Source organism: Microchirus variegatus (assembly GCF_963457635.1).
Source record: "Microchirus variegatus genome assembly, chromosome: 8".
Taxonomy (NCBI): domain Eukaryota; kingdom Metazoa; phylum Chordata; class Actinopteri; order Pleuronectiformes; family Soleidae; genus Microchirus; species Microchirus variegatus.
The window spans coordinates 24,622,525-24,640,815 of NC_139809.1; the positions used below are offsets into that span (position 1 = coordinate 24,622,525).

Below are 18,291 nucleotides of genomic sequence, written 5' to 3' on the forward strand. Positions count from 1 at the left end.
CAATAGCTTCCAGGTCATGTGACCTAGGGGGTCAAAATCAGTGTAGGACAGTTTAGCTACACTTGCTGTATGAGACACACCTTTTTTTTATAACATTTCAACACTTTTCATATTTTTAATACATTTTTTAAAATACATTTCATACAGTAAAATATGAGCATTGTAGCTTCCAGGTTATTTCACCTGCTGGCTCAAAATCAGTGAATGAACACACTTGTTTAATGAGACACACCTCTTAATGTTTTTGTTTATTATTTAGAAATACAAAACAAATCTTAACACTCATATTTAAAAAATAAAGTTTTGGCACATTTAATACTCACTTTTATTTTGAAAACCGGAAGTTTCCACACGCTGCAGTCAGCTCGCAAACGTATTTGACATAAAGTCGGCAGTAAGGGCGCACTTGAAATGTTGGAGCGGCTGGCTTGACCACGGGAAAACGAAAGACGGCTGGCGTGACCGCGGTGATTCCCGGGGAGGCTGTTTGTCTTATCGTCACTATCGGTTCATAAAGTTACTGTTAAATGTGATGAATACGCGAATTATAGTTGAATACAAACGTGTTGAGTCAAATAATCGGGAGTTATAAACCTACTTTAACACGTTGTTATTGTTCCTAATAATAATTATATAAGTATATAAGGGAAATCAGACAAAAACAACACGATTCCTGTAACACATATAAAGTAATAGTCACGGTCCTAACCCAAATAAACCATTTTTATTGATCGTTTTAATCTTTAACTCCGTCATTGTACTTTTCAGCTTCACTATATTCACTTCGCTATCGTTGATTTTGCATTTATTTACAAAGCCATGGTTTAAAGCTAAAGTTAACGTGACGGTGGTATTCATGAAATCCGCTAGCACACGTCATTAGCATACTCCCATCATGCCTTTCGCTGTTCATGTACGCACCGAGCAAGTCGATAACGCGGACGGCTCGTTCACATAGCCGAGAGGAATGATGGTAGGGACACTACTGCGTATGCTCTATGGGCCCCGTAAACCGGAAATAAACGCGGAAGTCAAAAACTTTTTTGGCATGTGACTGATAATGTCATTCTTTTTTGTATGATCCGTAATATAATTGTAACCTTTATTATTTTCCATTCCAGGGTCATTTTATCCACACAGCCACTCAAACAGATGCTAACACTGTGCCACTCAGCTGTCAATTGGGACTTTGAAAGAACACGTGAACAGCAAAAGTAAGTAGAATTGTAATTTTGTAGAATCCAAATACTGAAGAGCATAAAATGTTCACACATCTACTCTGTAGGGAAACAGACACCAAAATGGCGTCCATGGAGGTCAGACTGGCATCTCTGGAGGAAGCAGCTGTGGAATCCAGAGCAACAAACTGTGGTTGTTCTGATACGAAGAGCAAAAGAAGGGTCACAATCCAAAAATTGCGGTATATACGTTTCTCTCGTCTTCATAACTCAGAGTGAAATGACAGGCGTTATGACTCCATACAAGCGTAAGATTTTAAAGGTCACATAGAGTGGTCCTGTTGCACATATATGTTAGTTATGGAGGTCTACTTACATATATTAACTTGTTTTTATGGTCAAAAACCTCCTAGTTGCTGGAAACAAGCCGATAGAAATCTGTCCTTTTTGAAGCACTTGTCAGCTGCACTATTTCAGACATAAATCTCGCCTGAGAAGACAGACTGTGTTGTGATTGGCCAGTACCCCGGAAATGACATTCGGCACACCCGCTCTCAGAAGTGCAGCTCCCCCTTCTGGAACGGTGGATGCACTGCTCCTCATTATCAAAACATTGTTTTAACAGTGTTAAAAATAGCTTCTTCACGACTCCCCGCCGCAGTCCCTTTTATGACTTTGACCCGGAGTCAGACCCAGAGTCAGAAGACACTGTCGCTCGTGAAACACCTCCACAACGGACGTTATTCTTCTTCTGTGGTTCAATGTACCAACCGGATGTGCCCGGACTAGTGCCCGGAGCAGGACGATCGGCTGTTCAGGAGAACCGGTTTGTTTCCAGCTGCTGGAAGCGAGGAGAGCTGTTTTAACCAAGGATGAGATGGAATTCTGCAGGGGCATCACAATTGACCTGATGTCTGATGAGGAGGATGGAGGACAAACTGTGTTTTGTAATTGATTTGATTTGATGGCTCAGCTGATGGAGAAGCTGGGTGGATAGTTCAGCCTCCATCCTTCAACAAGAGAGACTGGAAAGGGACCCAGAGTAACAACCCACAACAGAAGGCTGCATAATGTTAACCTGTTCCAACTTCTGACCCTGAAGCAGCCAAGAGAGATTTTTCATAAAGCATGTTTGTTATTTGTGGTTTCTTTTGTAAATAAAGCTTCACTTTCTGTATGTACTTTCCTATGTCTCTTAATCTCTATTGTGACATGGAGTTATCACTAAATAATAATAGCAATACGAATAATTAGTAGTAGTATCATTAATAATAATGTTATTATTAATAAATGTATTATTATAATCATTATTAAAAATGGGAGGGGCAAATGGCCATATGTTCAAAAGGTGACCAATGAGTGAGGGATTTGCTGTCCAATCACAAAGGATTTTACTTTGGAACTGTCTGTGGTTTCATCCAATGGATCAGGGGTCACCAACCTTTTTGAGATGAGAGCTACCTTAAGGGTAAAAAATAATATGGAGGGCTACCATATAATATTTTTTTGTTTGTTTACCATTTAAATGATTAATATTATGCATTCAACTGCATACACATTCATTCCAGTGCTTACTCCTAACGATTACCAGTTTTTATAAACAATATCAAAGATATTTTACTGAGCGATCATACGGATACATGCAAGTGAAGTGAAGTAAAGTGAGCCCGCGGGCACCGTATTGGCTGCCTGCGGGCTACCAGGTGCCCGCGGGCACCACGTTGGTGACCCCTGCAATGGATGTTTGTGTCAGTCAGCTCAGTTCTGATGATCGCGACATTGACATGCTAATTTGAGCCGTTCGCACTTAGCGGGGGTTCGCGAGTGGGCGGCTGCTATTATACACATACATTGCACTCGTGTGAGTGCAATGTATGTGTATAATATACACATACATTATTACATTATATACATATTATTTAAAATCTATATATATAAATATATACATAAATATTGATTTATGTAGTTTTCAAATATACACATACACAACAAAACAATTTTAAACTGTAAAATAAATATAAACAAAAGAAAAAAAAAGTAATCTTAGGAATGTTAGACAAAGCTGAGGATTAGAGCTTTTAGGTGATCATGATTGTAAAATGTCATCAGGTTAACCTTTTTTTTTTCTTTGTCTTTCTTCACTTCTACAGATGCCACATCCTAAGGACAAGCGGGAGTGCCCCATCTGCGGGAAGTGTCTGCAGGTCATGGCGAAGCACCTCAGAGTTAAGCATGGGCTGAAAAATGCTAAGGAGAGGGCTATATTGAACAATTTGGCAAATCAAAGAACGCCTGTGCCACCGGGGCCCTGCCCTTTCCTGCTGTGTTCTCCATACATCGTGTACCTGGAGAAGCACATATGGACTCACAAGGACTTTGACGATATCCGGAAGAACAGGGAGATCCGGGCCTTGAAGAGGGCTGCTGGCATGAAGCTGCTGGCTGAGTTAAGGGCCACAAACCCTAACCATGCCATGGTCTCCAGGCTGGACCTGGCTGACCAGCAGGATTTTGATCCGGAGGAGGGGGTGTCCGGCTTTTGCCAGCGGGCAGCCTGCGTTCGGAGCAGGAAGCGGACCCGTGAGGTAGAGGAGGAGAATGCAGAACTCAGGCGGCTGTACGCTGACGTCGTTGTGAGTGAATGGACACACAACATAGCAATTTAACGTTTTATCCATCTTTAATTTCTTTGAATAATGCAGTCATTACGTTGTGAATTAATTGCAGTTTTCTCTTGCTGTTTGTTTTTCCCTCTTCAGAAACAGCTGAGGGAGAGCAGGGATGATGATGATGAGGAGGAGAAGCAGAAGGAGGAAGAGGATGATGATGAGGAGGAGGAGGAGAAGAAGGGGAAGGAGGATGACGACGATGATGATGATGAGGAGGATAATGATGATGATGATGAAGAGGAGAAGAAGGAGAAGAAGAAGGAGGAAGAGGATAATGATGATGAGGAGGAGGAGAAGAAGAAGAGGAAGGAGGATGAGGATGATGATGATAATAAGAAGGAGGAGAAGAAGGGGACGGAGGATGATGATGAGGAGGAGGAGGAGGAGAAGAAGGGGAAGGAGGATGAGGATGATGATGATGATGAGGAGGATGAGGATGATGAGCAGCTGCCGCCGCAGCACCAGCAGCAGCCACAGGTGCTGCTGAAGAGACTGCAGGCCAATCACCTGTCTGCTCCTCCTGAGGTGAGAATAAAATAGATTAGTGTCATTCATTGTCATAATCATGTATGTAACTTCATTCAAGTCAAGTCAATACACATTACATACACAGTTATTCATGTCTCTTTATTGTTTTTCTCTCTGCAGAGAAGTTCCTCTGAAGAGGACAGCGAGGAGGATGAGGAGGAGGAAGAGGAGGAGCTGTGGCAGCCACAGCCGCTGCCAGAGATGCGAGTGCTGCTCAAACGACTGCAGGTCGATCACCTGTCCTCTCGTCCTGAGGTGAGAATAAAATAGATTAGTGTCATTCATTGTCATAATCATGTCTTTAACTTCATTCAAGTCAAGTCAATACACTTTACATACACAGTTATTCATGTCTCTTTATTGTTTTTCTATATGCAGAAGAAGAGGAAGACATAATCCTCTTCTGAGGAGGAGAGCAGTGATGAGGGGCCACCGCAGCAGCAGCAGCAGCCGGCGCAGCAGCAGCAGCAACCAGTGGTGGAAGAAGTACTGAATCTCAGTACTTAAGTAAAAGTACAAATAACCAAATAAATATTTACTTTAGTAAAAGTAGAAGTACCAAAATGACAACCCTACTTAAGTAAAAGTAAAAAGTACCTGATTTTAAACGTACTTTAAGTATTAAAAGTAAAAGTACTTGCATAATGATTCATTCTCGTAATGTCTATATTAATATATATAAAAAAACAGACTGTGGCATTTTAATAAAGTTTTAGGTTCATGTAATGTGCCTGTGTTAAATATCAACAATAGAAAAACCAACAAAGAAGTCTGGTTATACATCTTTAAAAGATTTATTTAACTGCAACACACATATTTAATGTCAATTGCAGTACATTAACTATTTTAACATTGTAACAAAAACACTGTTAATTACCATATGTGTCCAGCCATGGCAAAAGGGTTCACATGTCTACTTCGGGACATTTGGAGTTATTTACAGATTCCGAAAGTGTGAAATCTAAGCTTTCCAACAATGTCAAACCCATGTCCATCTGATAATTTTTGAGGAAGATGTGGTCATTTGAATGTAGGCACTCCTCAAACTGCTTTAGGGAGAAATTCAGCCTGAAAGATTTTGACCTTCTTGAGGAGCCAGGCCAATAGCTGCTCATTTGCATGACATTAACATGGTCACAACCCCCCACCCAGTCTAGCTGTCAGTGACATCTGATGTCTGTTAGCCCACAGGACAGAAACAGTGTAGCAGTTTGGAAAAAAAAAGGAATGAATGTAGTTCATGTCAATGTAAGGCAAGGCAAGTTTATTTGTATAGCACATTTCAACAACAAGGTTATTCAAAGTGCTTTACATAAAGCATTAAAAAGCATAGAAAAGAGACATTTATAAAATCAGATATAACATCAAAATAAAAACAAGCAGGTAAAATTTAAAGATTAAGATTAAAAAATAAAATAGATACAAATAAAATAAAAAGATAAAAAATAAAATCAAGAGTATATATAAGGAATAGAGGTTACAGTGCAGTATTGGAAATTACTGAAATGCAGCGGCAAACAGAAAAGTCTTCACTCTTGATTTAAAAGAGGTGAGAGTTTCAGCAGACCTACAGTTTTCTGGGAGTTTGTTCCAGATATATGGTGCATAGAACTAAAATAAAGAAATAAAATATATCTAAGTGTGTGAAGGAATATTTTCCAGACCATGGACTATATTATCATCTTCAATACCAGTTCCTCCCCCACAATGTGACCCACTCTGTCCATCACAGTTGATATGCGGACTAAATGATGACATCACAAACGCACCCTCTTCTGCTTACTCTTCTGTGCTGTAACCTTTGGTGCTTGGCATGTGAAGTATTTTGCCTCATCAGAACAGAAAGGCCGGATTTTTTCAAAAAGATACGTCTGCCTGTCCATGGTCAGTCCAGGTGGGGCCAGGACGGGAAGACTGTCAACAGGGGGCAGAACTCCTGGGTTGCGCAGTAGCTGAAACTCGATAGGCTCTGCATCACTGTGAGTTTGAGCAAGCACCACACCTGGTCTGTTGGCATCAAAGCTGTGACAGAATAGAAGCACACAACAGTATATTTTAAACATGGCTCACTGTTCACATGGAACACTATTATGTTCATTCGTGATTTTTTATTCATAAAATGCAGAATTTTGAATATGAATACCTAAAGTGCTGATAACTCTCGATCTGTGGGAGCTTTCGAAAGTAGGGACTCAGATGTGTCTGCCAGTCGATGGTCTTTACTATCACTCTGCTATCTGCCGTTCCAACAAGCTGCGGAATATTGAGGCGACTTTCAGGAGAGCTGTGTTCCACTACCTGTTGACAGCAAGAACCACAATGAAAATAATTATTTTACTTTTCCAAAAAAATCACATTTTACACATTACATATAGCAGTCTATATAAGCATTTGGCTATTGTATAGAAATCAATTTATTCACATACCAAGAGCCTTAGCCAACCTCATGTATAGACGCCACACTGAGGCCTTGGACACATGGGTTGGCAGCAACTTCACATGTCAATCCTTATGCCCAGGATTCTGAAAAAAAATAAAAAAATACTTGTTTCAGATCATGGTTCATGTTAAAAGGCATTTAATCACTGAATCAGTATAGATTGATCAGTAGTATTGCTTGAATTATGTGTGAATGCTACCTTTATGTGCATGAATTGCACGTGTAATTAACACGTTCATCACACATTGTGTTAATCATGTGTGATTCATGCATGCAAAGGTGTGGCTTTCACACATCATTCAATGCAATGTTAGGTTTCGAACACGGGAGTTTCGTCTCAAAGCATTTGAATTATCAAACTGAACCTGCGGGTGTACAAAATCTCAAAGAGGGCCGTGACATGCTCCTCTTACGGCTTATAATACGCTCATCTGGCCGAACAAATGTTTCGATGTGCGCATCATTCTCATTGTAATAATACAGTACGGAGCTAAGCGAGCACAGCTAATAACAATGTAGCCAAACGGCGTTATGAAACGCACAGTGGATTATTAAAAGACAGCGTCCCTATGTGCGTCTGTATGTGACTTTGAATGAACACTAACATAACATAGATTAACAACGTTAATGAAAACTCACGCCATAAGAACTTCAGTGCCTCCGATCATAAGAGGTCCGGGCTTGCTTCCTTTTCGTTGCAGTTTTACGTCTGTTCGCCTCCAAAAGTCCAATTTGATAGGAGAATGCGCGGTGCTGGCGTCACGTCATCATCTCAGACAACTACCGTGTGTGTCCTGCTCTTTTTCAGCCGCGGAATAATCATCTGTTTGTTGTTTTTGTGACGATGAAGTCTGCTAACACGTTAGCATAAAGATCGCTAGCTTAAAATGCTAACAGTCCACACACAGCCGTCTCTGTGCTTTGTCTGTCCTTGTCCGTGAAGAAGCTGCTCAGCCACAGCTGACTTATTGTCCTGTTCTCTTTGTCTTCCTTTGTCAAACAAAGCTTTGATGATGACTGCTTTGATGATAATCACGCTTTAATTTCGCACTGCACACACACACACTGCACACATACGCTTGACATTCGACACACTCTCTCTCTCTCTCTCTCCCCCTCTCACCCTCCGTATAATTAGCCATGTGTATTCTCCGTGATCGTCAGCTGATTGGCTGAAAAAAACAACAAAGGCTCTGGAATGTGAGATCGCCACACCCAAACTAGGAGCATTCACAGCGATAAAACAACCTTAATTCAAACACAAAGTTTATGGTTTTAAGACCCACAATACTGTGATTTGAAGCATGTAGTGGCTTCTTCAAAACTTCAACTTGTGTAATTTTGAAAAAAACGAAAATCCCTAATTTTGGCAAAAAAAACCTTTTTCCTGTTTTTCTCGTTTTGCGCTCGGCCGACTTGTTGCCTTTTGGTCCGTGGCGGGTCACAAATGTTCCTGAATGTGTGGTGTGGATGTAAGTGGGGGTTTGCATGTTTTTCTTTTAGTATGATAAGTAGACACTATAGGCTCAGACAATTACATTTACATTTAGGGCATTTAGCAGATGCTTTAGTCCAAAGCGACTTACAATCAGCAGACGGTATTGTCTGCCTTGAAAGCATTTCTACACAGTGGACTTGGTCCACCACCCTATCTATTCCTTCAGATTATGTACTACTATATACAAAGCATATTTATACGTGTTAATTCATTGCTTTTTGAATTTTTTTCAGAATGCCACCAGCAAGGAGAGAGCCGTGATACAGTGTGCAGGATGTGATTGATATCATCCAAACTGAAGAGAGTGAAGTTGAGATGGAACTCAATGACACTGATGAGAGTGATGAAGACTCAGTTGAAGATGTCTGTCAACAAGTGGACAAAGAAAACCAACCACCCATGGACTGTCCAGCTGATAATTACGTGGACATCGAGCCAAAAACAAACAAACACATCATGCACCGTGACAGGTGTTGCTGGCCGAAGAAATATTTCATCAGTCGCAACACAGATTTTTCTGGTCTGGATATGATCTTAAGGCAAAGAGAGTCCAGCAACACAGACAGTGACATCATGAAACCTCTGAATGCTCAGAAGAGACCATCCAAGAGATGTGCACACCTGCCATTGGACGTACACAAGGACATGAAGACAGGGAGAGGATGCTGCAATAAAGGATTCACCAACACACAATGCAGCAAGTGCCTTTGCTTTTCAGAGGACAAGAACTGTTTTTAGGACTTTCACTAACAATGAAAGTTTGTCATGAATAGAAAAAGGAATGAATAAGTTGCTAGAAAAAGCTAGAGTTTTATCCTGTTTATTTATTTATGTATTTATTTTTAATAAATGATTTCATAAAAATATGACTAATGTGTGATTATTTTTAAATGTTATATACATTTATGGAGCTAAGTAAGCAATCAAACTTGCAAATAAACCCTTAGTTATTGTGAATTGTTGTTCAGACAAAGTGAGTAAAAACACAGAAATTCTGCTACCACCAAAGCCCAATGTTGTAAAATTACAACGTTTCTCTAAAAACTTACATAAACATTTTTTTTCCAAAAACTCTTTGATTTCTGCATCAAAGGCCTCCTACAACAACATCTGAATGGTCAAATAATTTTTTTTTTAGGTTTTTCTTAATTTGGGTCTTACAGGGTTAAAGGTGTTGCCATGGCAGCGATGCAAATTCGGATTTTTGCAACAAACATGCAAACTGTCAATCCTGGTCCGATCTGCACCAAACTTGCTAGTATTGATGACAGGCTGTCCTTGAAGACGTCTATATGAAAATATTCAATTTTGAAAACAGCACCCCCTGGTGACATCAGACAGAATTACATTTACAGTTTTTCATGCTGCTCTGACAGGGATTGCTGTATCCACCTTAATCGTAATATGTGAGACCAGATACCCGTCTTGAATGTCTGCAAAAAAAAGACCTCCCAACAGGAAGTGGAACGCCCGAAACATGAAGTAAAGTCTTTTATTGTCCGATCTGCACGAAAATTGATATGTGAGACAAGGGAACTCCCCTTAACACGTTCACAGACAAGTCTTTGTACCAACAGAACTCGGTCATTTTAAACAGGAAGTGCCCTCAAAATTTGCTGTACAATGACCAATCTGGTCAATTTGCAGTACACTGGTCGATGGAACGCCCAAAACAGGAAGTAAAGTATAACATTGTACGATCCGCACAAAACTTGACATGTGAGACAAGTGAACTTCCCTGAACACGTTTACGGACATACCTTTGACCAACCGGAAGTCGGCCATTTTAAACAGGAAGTGGCCTCTAATTTTGCAGTACATTGACCGATCTGCATGAAACGTAATATATGAGACCAGATACCCATCCTGAACATGTCTGCAAAAGATGACCTCCCAACAGGAAGTGGAACGCCTGGAACAGGAAGTAAAGTCTAACATTGTTCAATCTGCACAAAACCTTATATGTGACACAAGAAAACTTCCCTGAACTCGTTTACTGAAACACATTTGATCAACAGGAAGTCGGCCATTTTGAACAGGAAATGACTTCAAATTTTGCTGTATATTGACCAATCTGCACGAAACATATGTGAGACCAGGGATCTCCTGAACATGTCTGCAAAAGATGACCTCCCAACAGGAAGTGGAACGCCCAGAACAGGAAGTAAAGTCTAACATTGTCTGATCTGCACAAAACTTGACATGTAAGACAAGTGAACTTCCCTGAACACGTTTACTGACACGCGTTTAAACAACAGGAAGTTGGCCATTTTTTAAAGTGCCCTTTAACTTTGCCATTTGTTGCACGATCCCCTCGAAATTTGAGCGAGAGAGCGGGGGACTCTCTCTGACGCACTCATTGTGCAAGTCGCGATGGCTCCGCAGCCCGACATGCATGGGGAGGTCACTGAAAATATCTAACCACAGACGCTGCACTCAGGTCACATGCAGTCTCCCTGCGTTCTCACATGCGCGCGTTGCTTAGGACGAGTCACGGCCCATTTTTGTGAATGGAATACACAACAATAAGCCGTCTACACGATTGAAGACGTCATCTCACCCAGTCAAGATCCTGCACTCTGGTGAACACAACAAGCACAGGTTCAAAAACCTGAGTCGTCTGGAGACATACCTGTGCCAGCGGAGTTTCTCTCTGTTCCGCTTTTTTTTTTGACCCTCATTTTTATTATCGCTGCTTTGATATTCAATAATGGACCGTTTTTGAGCACTACATTGCACTGTAGAATAGTTAGTTTCCACCCCCGCATTGCTGCGGTTGCTGCTGCTGTTAAAAAATAAATAAAAAATTCTGAAATTCCCATCCCTAGTTACGCCATATGAACGCACTTCAAAACGGGTTGTGTATATTTTATTTATTTATCATTATTATTATTATTATCATTATTATTATTATTATTATTACATTTAATGACTGTCTAGCAGTTCACAGATGTCAAAAAACTGAGTGTGGTAAAGCCACATATTTTTATATATACATATATATATATATATATATATATATATATATATATATATATATATCTGCAATCTGCACTTTGTGTGACTTGTGACTGACTTTCATTTTAACACCAGGGTTCCTTCTCAGCACTTTATGTTCAGATGTTTGTAAGTTCCAAATATGCTATTGTGATTGAAGTAGTTAAATAAAAATCATCTATTCATGCATCACCTCATGTCATCATAACAGAGGTCTGTCTTCCAGGAAAGAACAGTTTATTTTTAATGTTATATAGTATTGGCCATACTTATGATGTATTGCTTGTCTTTGTTTAATAATACAGAAGATTAAGATCTTTAAAAAAGAATCGCATCGCAATCGCAATATTGGCACGAAAAATCGCAATTAGATTTTTTTCCATAATCGTTCAGCCCTATATAATGTGCACACAAAATGCTATTTCGTGACCAGGAAATAGTAAATTGTGGCCACAATGAGTGAGTCGCTGAAGATGGGATCATCAGCAGGGGGTGCTGCAGAACCGATGGGGTCCAGTAGAGAAATGAGGATCCTCACGTCTTCTTTCCTGATAGAAATGCCGTGTTATTTAAATTTTGTTTACATCCACCGGTCACCGTGATCCTTTCCAGGGCCTTGCAGTTGGTCAACAATGAAATCTATCCCGGCGTCCAAGTCGTACCTCCGCTGGTAAAGCAACCAGGCTCTCAATATTCTGTTTAAATATCTCTCAGTAAAAATGGTTCCTTGCAATGCCAGGCTTTTCAGAATATCTCTGTAGCTCATTCCCAGACTAAACTTTAATCATATTAGTGTTTTCCCTTTCCATCTTGTAGCTGTCTCCTCTCTGCCTCTACCTGAGACCTTCGAGAAGTTGCGCTCAATTTGGTTACCCAGCTGACCAGGAAGGATAATATTATAACTTCCACAAATTAGTATTTACTGCGCACGTTATAGCTATATTGTGGCCACAATTGAATCTTTTTTTGACCATGTCATGTCCGGGGCTCCGTTCAGGAGAGATATTTATGCATGAATACAATGAAGAAAAGACAGTGACATAATTATGCATAGGACTAGAAACTGGAGGGTTTGTAGATTCAAGATTTAAATCGCAGAAGTTTTTCCTACATAATCCATAAGTGGATCATACATTTGAAAAAAGATTATGGTGTGTTTTTGTTGACATGCTAACACATTTTCTTATGTATGCTCTGTTTAGGACTAAATGTTGTATACACACGGACACATACAAAGTGTGTCTTTTTGTGTGTGTACAGTTGCTTTTCCTCACATCATGGCTTCACTGGCGGGACTCCTCCCCAATAAAAGACTAGACCAGATGAATCATTTCTTTATCAAAACTATTCAGCGAATCATCAAGCAGGAACAGCCTCCTGAACAGGTGTGATTTGTTATCATAAAAAGTTCATCTTGTTTTTCAAATAACCTAGAGATATCAGTTTGTGGACATACATTTTTACATCCTTTAAGGAGCTTGTGTTCTTGATAGCCGACACTTGTCTGAAAGAAATGATGTCCCAGATTTCGAACATGACTGTCTGGGTGTTTAATGGCAGTTGTGTTCAATAGCTTCTGAAGTTTCTCTCATCTTCTTGTTTTTTTAATGAATTAAATTATTTGTATATAATTATTTTATTACTTGCAGAGACGCAGAGACTTCCTTCAGCTAATGCTGGATGCTCGCACCAGCAAAGAGACGGTGTCTTTGGAACATTTCGATACACTGAACCCCACCGATGACCTCAGTCACAGGAACCAGCAAGCACAGCCATCGGCCTCGGATCAGAGCAGTTCACACGCACAGGGGCCGCACACCAGAGCGCCTCAGAGAAAGATGATAACCGAGGATGAGATTGTGGGTCAGGCTTTAAGTCTTTCTCCTGGCAGGTTATGAAACCAGAAGCAACACGCTGGCTTTCACCTGCTACCTCCTGGCTCTGCACCCTGAATGTCAACACAGACTACAGGAAGAAGTGGACGAGTTTTTTACTAAATATGCAAGTATTAACTAGCCATTTGTTCTGATCATGTTTGCTTAATCTAGTTATGAAAAAACATCACAGTTGTGGGTTTATCTTGTGCGACCTGTTGTAGGAGTCACCAGATTACGCAAATGTTCAGGAGCTGAAGTATCTTGACATGGTTATATGCGAGGCATTGCGTCTCTACCCTCCTGCATTCAGGTAAAGGAAGTAGCCAAATATATATGCTATAAGGATATATTAGGTCCATTGAACATGTTGGATCTTTTTAGGGCCCTAGCATGGCCTGACGTGCTGGAGTGAGTGCGTTAGGCTTAGTCTAACACAGGAATTTTTGACACGAGATAAAGTGGTCAAATTTGCATAAAATGCAACATTTTTATATTTTTTCTTTTGTGTCTAATTCGCACATAGTTGTTCAAATTTGAACCAAACTTGGTACAGTTGTTGCTCTCATGATTCCAAACAAACTTCTAATGCACTTGCATTAGCTCCGTCCACCCAAAAGTCAGCCATTCTGAAAAACCAAAATGACTATGACTATGTCTATGAATGAAAATAAAGCGAGATGACCGTTGAGTGAGGAAGACGGTGAGGTCGGGGAACTGCTGCAATCACCGAGTTGCACGGAGCGAAGGCCCTTTCATGACTGGGCAGTCCTAGTTTTTTTTTTTTCCTTTTTTTTTTAAACTGCATTTTGTCCCTCAGGTTTGCACGAGAAATCGACCATGACTGTGTGGTGAAAGGCCAGTTCCTGCAGGTTTTCTCCATCATGACCCAGAGCATTGGCCAGAACCTGAAAGGTTCAACCCTGAGAGGTAATAAACATTGCATTTTCATAGACATCCGTGTTCATTGACTAATTAAACCTGGATTAACCCTTCCAAGTCTCGTGCAACAGTTTGCGATAATGCCCCAATATCCATCCATCCATCTTCTACCGCTTAAACTTCCACATGTTGGTCACGGGGGGTGGTGTGCCAATCTCAGTTGACGTAGGGCGATAGGCAGAATCACACCCTGGATAGATCCCCAGTCCATCACAGGGTCACACATAGAGACAAACAACCAGAGAAAACCCACGCACACAACGGGGAGAACATGCAAACTCCATGCAGATAGGCCCTTGTTCCAGTGCTCACCACGACACCAACCATGTGGCCCAGATGCTGCAATATGTTCAGCTGCAATATTATCCACACAACAGGTTTTTTAAAGTCGGCAGCTTAAAAGCATCAAAAGTCTGAAGTCTGTTGTCTGAAACTTTGAAATATAAGCAGTTGCCTGTTAGATTCAATGTCTAAGCAGTGATTTCTTTTATGTCAAGACAGATGCAAGCAACAGTAACACAGTCCTTGGAGCTGTCCTTTCAGAAAGGAATTTTATTAGCCTTCAAATCTAGATAGTTGCCTTCCATTGTGTTACATGGGATTCTCTGTCAGACCAAACCATCCAAACCTTGGCTTTTCTGCACAAATCATTGTTGTGTCTTCTCTGTCTGTCTCTAAGAACACCAGCGTGCTTTCTGGCAGATATTTTGTTCACTCCACCAGTTTTCTATAATGATTCCCAACACATTATTGGGTCCTATGAATGCTGCAAAAAAGCAAAGATAACTCTATGTTACAAATATTTGGTAGACTCAGTTAATGTTTTAACGTGTTTAACTCTATGGACTGTGTTTGTGTGTGTGTTTTCAGCTGTGTGTGTAATTTAAGTTATTGCTCCTCAGATTCACACCAGAGGCCAAGGCCAGCCGACATCCATTTGTGTATCTGCCGTTTGGGGCTGGTCCCCGAAACTGTGTGGGGATGAGACTCGCTCAGCTGGAGATCAAAATGGCATCAGTTCGTCTGTTTCACAAATACAACATTGTGGTCTGCACTGAGACGAAGGTGGGTTTGACTGGTTAAACACCAAAGACAATAATGTTTTAATTATCAAAAAAAAAGACTGTGAACCAGCAGCTGACTTCAGAGATCCAATAATTATTGGGGTGCTGAGGTGAATGGAGGATGAATGGATGATTTTCCTGGGTATGGTAACATTTAATTCAGTGCACTGCTATGCAGACCAGACACGAATCGTAAAGTTACAGTAAGTAAATAACTCACCTTAGTAAAAGTGTTCACTTGAGCCAGCAAACATCAGTGGTCATCCCCAGGAATATGTTTGTCTCCAGTTTCCCCACAGGAAGTAAATGGCTCCAATTTTAAGAAATAGCTTAACTTGTAACACAACTTAAATAAATGAGTTGATCCACAATGAAAACCCTAAATATAAAGTATATTACTGGGTTAAAACCAACCAACTTAGTGGTGGCAGCATGCTCTTCAAACAAAACTACCTGGCTGCTGCTTCTTCTTTTGGCTTTCTGGCAGTCTAGATGCCTTAAGGACTTACTGCTGCCTCCCTTAGGTTAACTATGGGATTACATATTGATTTATTTTCCTAAGTATGACAATCCAAGATGCAACGCTGCAGAAAAATTAACTTTAATATTGCCTTATCCACTCGATGATCCATAGATGAAACTAAATACCAGGTGTAAATTGTTTGAATCCTCACATGTATTATTTCAGCAGCAAAAGTATGTACATGGCTGAAAATAAGTAACCTCCTTTCACTTTTTCTTTTCTTTTCTTTGTGCAGGTTCCTCTTGAGCTGAAGTCAGGAAGCACTCTGGGGCCGAAAGACGGCATCTTTGTGAAAATCACCAGGAGAGACGTGGAGGCAAATTAGATTCACATCCAGATGATTTAAAAACTCACTTTGTAGGGATTAGTTTTAAATGTGTGAGCAGTTTTCACAAATCAGAAATATTTGAATCTTATAGATTAAAAAAAATAAAAGTTAGACTTTGATTTTTGTGCTCATCTATAGTAGCTTCTCACGTGAACGAAAAAGTGAAAAAACAAAGATGAGAGAAGTGAACAAAACACACCTATGAAAATTACCATTTTGAAATATTTTATTTTATCAGGAGCAGATTATAACTGATTTACAGTGTGCTTTTAAGAATTATTTTCCCGTTTTCAAATATTATGATGATATATGACAGTAAATTTATGTTTCTGGGAAAAAATGTGTGAGTCGATGGCGAAAATAACAAAAGTTGAATAAAACGAGCTGATGTGCTACCCTTAAAATGTGTTTTTTAACACCAGCCCATGCATGTGCTCTGAAATGCATGGGATGAGGTAGATCTAATCCAAATCATCCCAAACTCAGTAACTTGGTGCAGTGCCTTTAGGAAGTATGTATTCCTATAGTGGGAGCTGAAGAAGATTTTTCAGTTATGGTAATGCTTGATAAGGAACATAAAGGCTAAAATAATACAAACACTGTGCAACCTCATTAGGCACAACATAAATGTTTTCATTTTTTATTAGCATTAGCGTAGCTAGCTGTTAGCATTTGCGTTGTGCCCATGGATGTATTATATGAACTGGATAGAGCACCGCCCCTTTGTCCCTATGGCAACAAGAGTGGGAGGTACCCATTTATTTTTCCCATGGTTCTAGAAAATCCAAGGGAGTCATGGTATTGCTTAGAAAACACTTCAACCATACCATATCCTCCGTTTTAGACGGACCCTTATGGAAGATGGGTGGTTTTGAATATGATTGTGCAGGAGAAAAAGATTTGTCTTGTTAATTTGTATGGGCCAAATACAGATGATCCTGCTTACTTTGAAACAAACTGTGATACTATACAACATGTACAAGGTACTTTTGATTACACAGTAATGGCCTATCGCCCAAATGTCTGCTGAGATAGGCACAGCACCCCCCGCGACCCTCTGGTGGAGGAAAAAGCGGTAGATAATGGATGGATGGATGGATGGTAGGTGACTACACTAATACACTTGATATAAAAGGAAATAAGTTATCGATCTATCATCAAAGAGCCCTTACAGAAATAATAAAATCTAAGGATACACTTGATCTAGTAGATGTGGAGACTAAGAAATCCAGACACGTCTAAATTTACATGGAGGAGAGCAAATCAGGCTAGCCGTATAGATTATTTTCTAATCTCCTTCTCTATGATTTCAAAAGTACGATATATGTAAATGTACCTGTTTAAAAAAAAATATTCTGAAGGGACTGTTGGACCCTGGAAATCGGGCCCCTGTTAAAAAAAAAGGTAGACTAGAGCAAATGAAACCTGAGGGAAGACTTTACACCAGTGCCCTTAAAAATGCAGCATGCTAAAATCTCCCTCTTGAGTGGTAAAAACATGAAGACGTTCCCTATTGGCTGCCATTCATAAGTGGCCTCTAAAGCAAAATATGCATTTAAATGTGTTTTTTTCTAAAGTAGTGAAATTCTTTTGGCGATGAATGGTGCAGTGTCCGATAAGATGCCATTTCCTCTATGAGTCCTTCCAGTCAAAAAGGCTGCCGTTATGTAGTCCTTTTAATTTTTGCCCCTCTCTTTCCAAATGTCCCTTTCCATTTTTCTTACTGTGCATTGTTATGGTGTGTGTGGACATCTGTCTGTCACTTTATAAGTCCTATATCTGTGCTGTGCATTCTGGTCTTGAATTGTGGGATTATAACACACGAAAAGTAATTCATTGTTAAAATGTCATTTTAAAATCCAGCACTTTACAAATTTATGAGACATAAAAACTTTTTTTTTTAAAAGAAATCTTTCAAAAACAAAATGTTATTGTTATTTATCAGACAAATAACAATCTGAATTCACGTTTTTGTACCCACATTTGACCAGGAATGCAAGTAAATAACTACAATTTGACATCTTATTCAAGATAATGCAATAATGTGCAGTATGTCACAAAAACAGCATGTCATTTAAAAACCAGGCTTCCTTCTTAAAACAACAGATGATTTGATGGTTTAGAAATCATTAGAAATCATCAATTTCGTTATTTGTCTCTCCCGGTCTTCACATCCTAATCTGGTGTTGTCGTGTTTTTATCTTTTGTACATAATGTCCCAATGCATGACAACAGATTTGACAATAGCAA

At 39.9% G+C, this 18,291-nt stretch overlaps 1 pseudogene across 1 annotated transcript; it reads left to right on the top strand.

Moving 5' to 3' along the window:
* The first annotated feature begins 1,301 nt into the window (after positions 1 to 1,301).
* On the top strand, positions 1,302 to 16,038 carry LOC310931181 (thromboxane-A synthase-like; annotated as a pseudogene). Its single transcript has 10 exons — positions 1,302 to 1,316; positions 3,329 to 3,811; positions 4,496 to 4,630; positions 4,787 to 4,874; positions 12,571 to 12,695; positions 12,960 to 13,311; positions 13,409 to 13,497; positions 14,005 to 14,114; positions 15,029 to 15,191; positions 15,949 to 16,038. The product of its transcript is annotated as a thromboxane-A synthase-like (transcript).
* Positions 16,039 to 18,291: the final 2,253 nt, after the last annotated feature.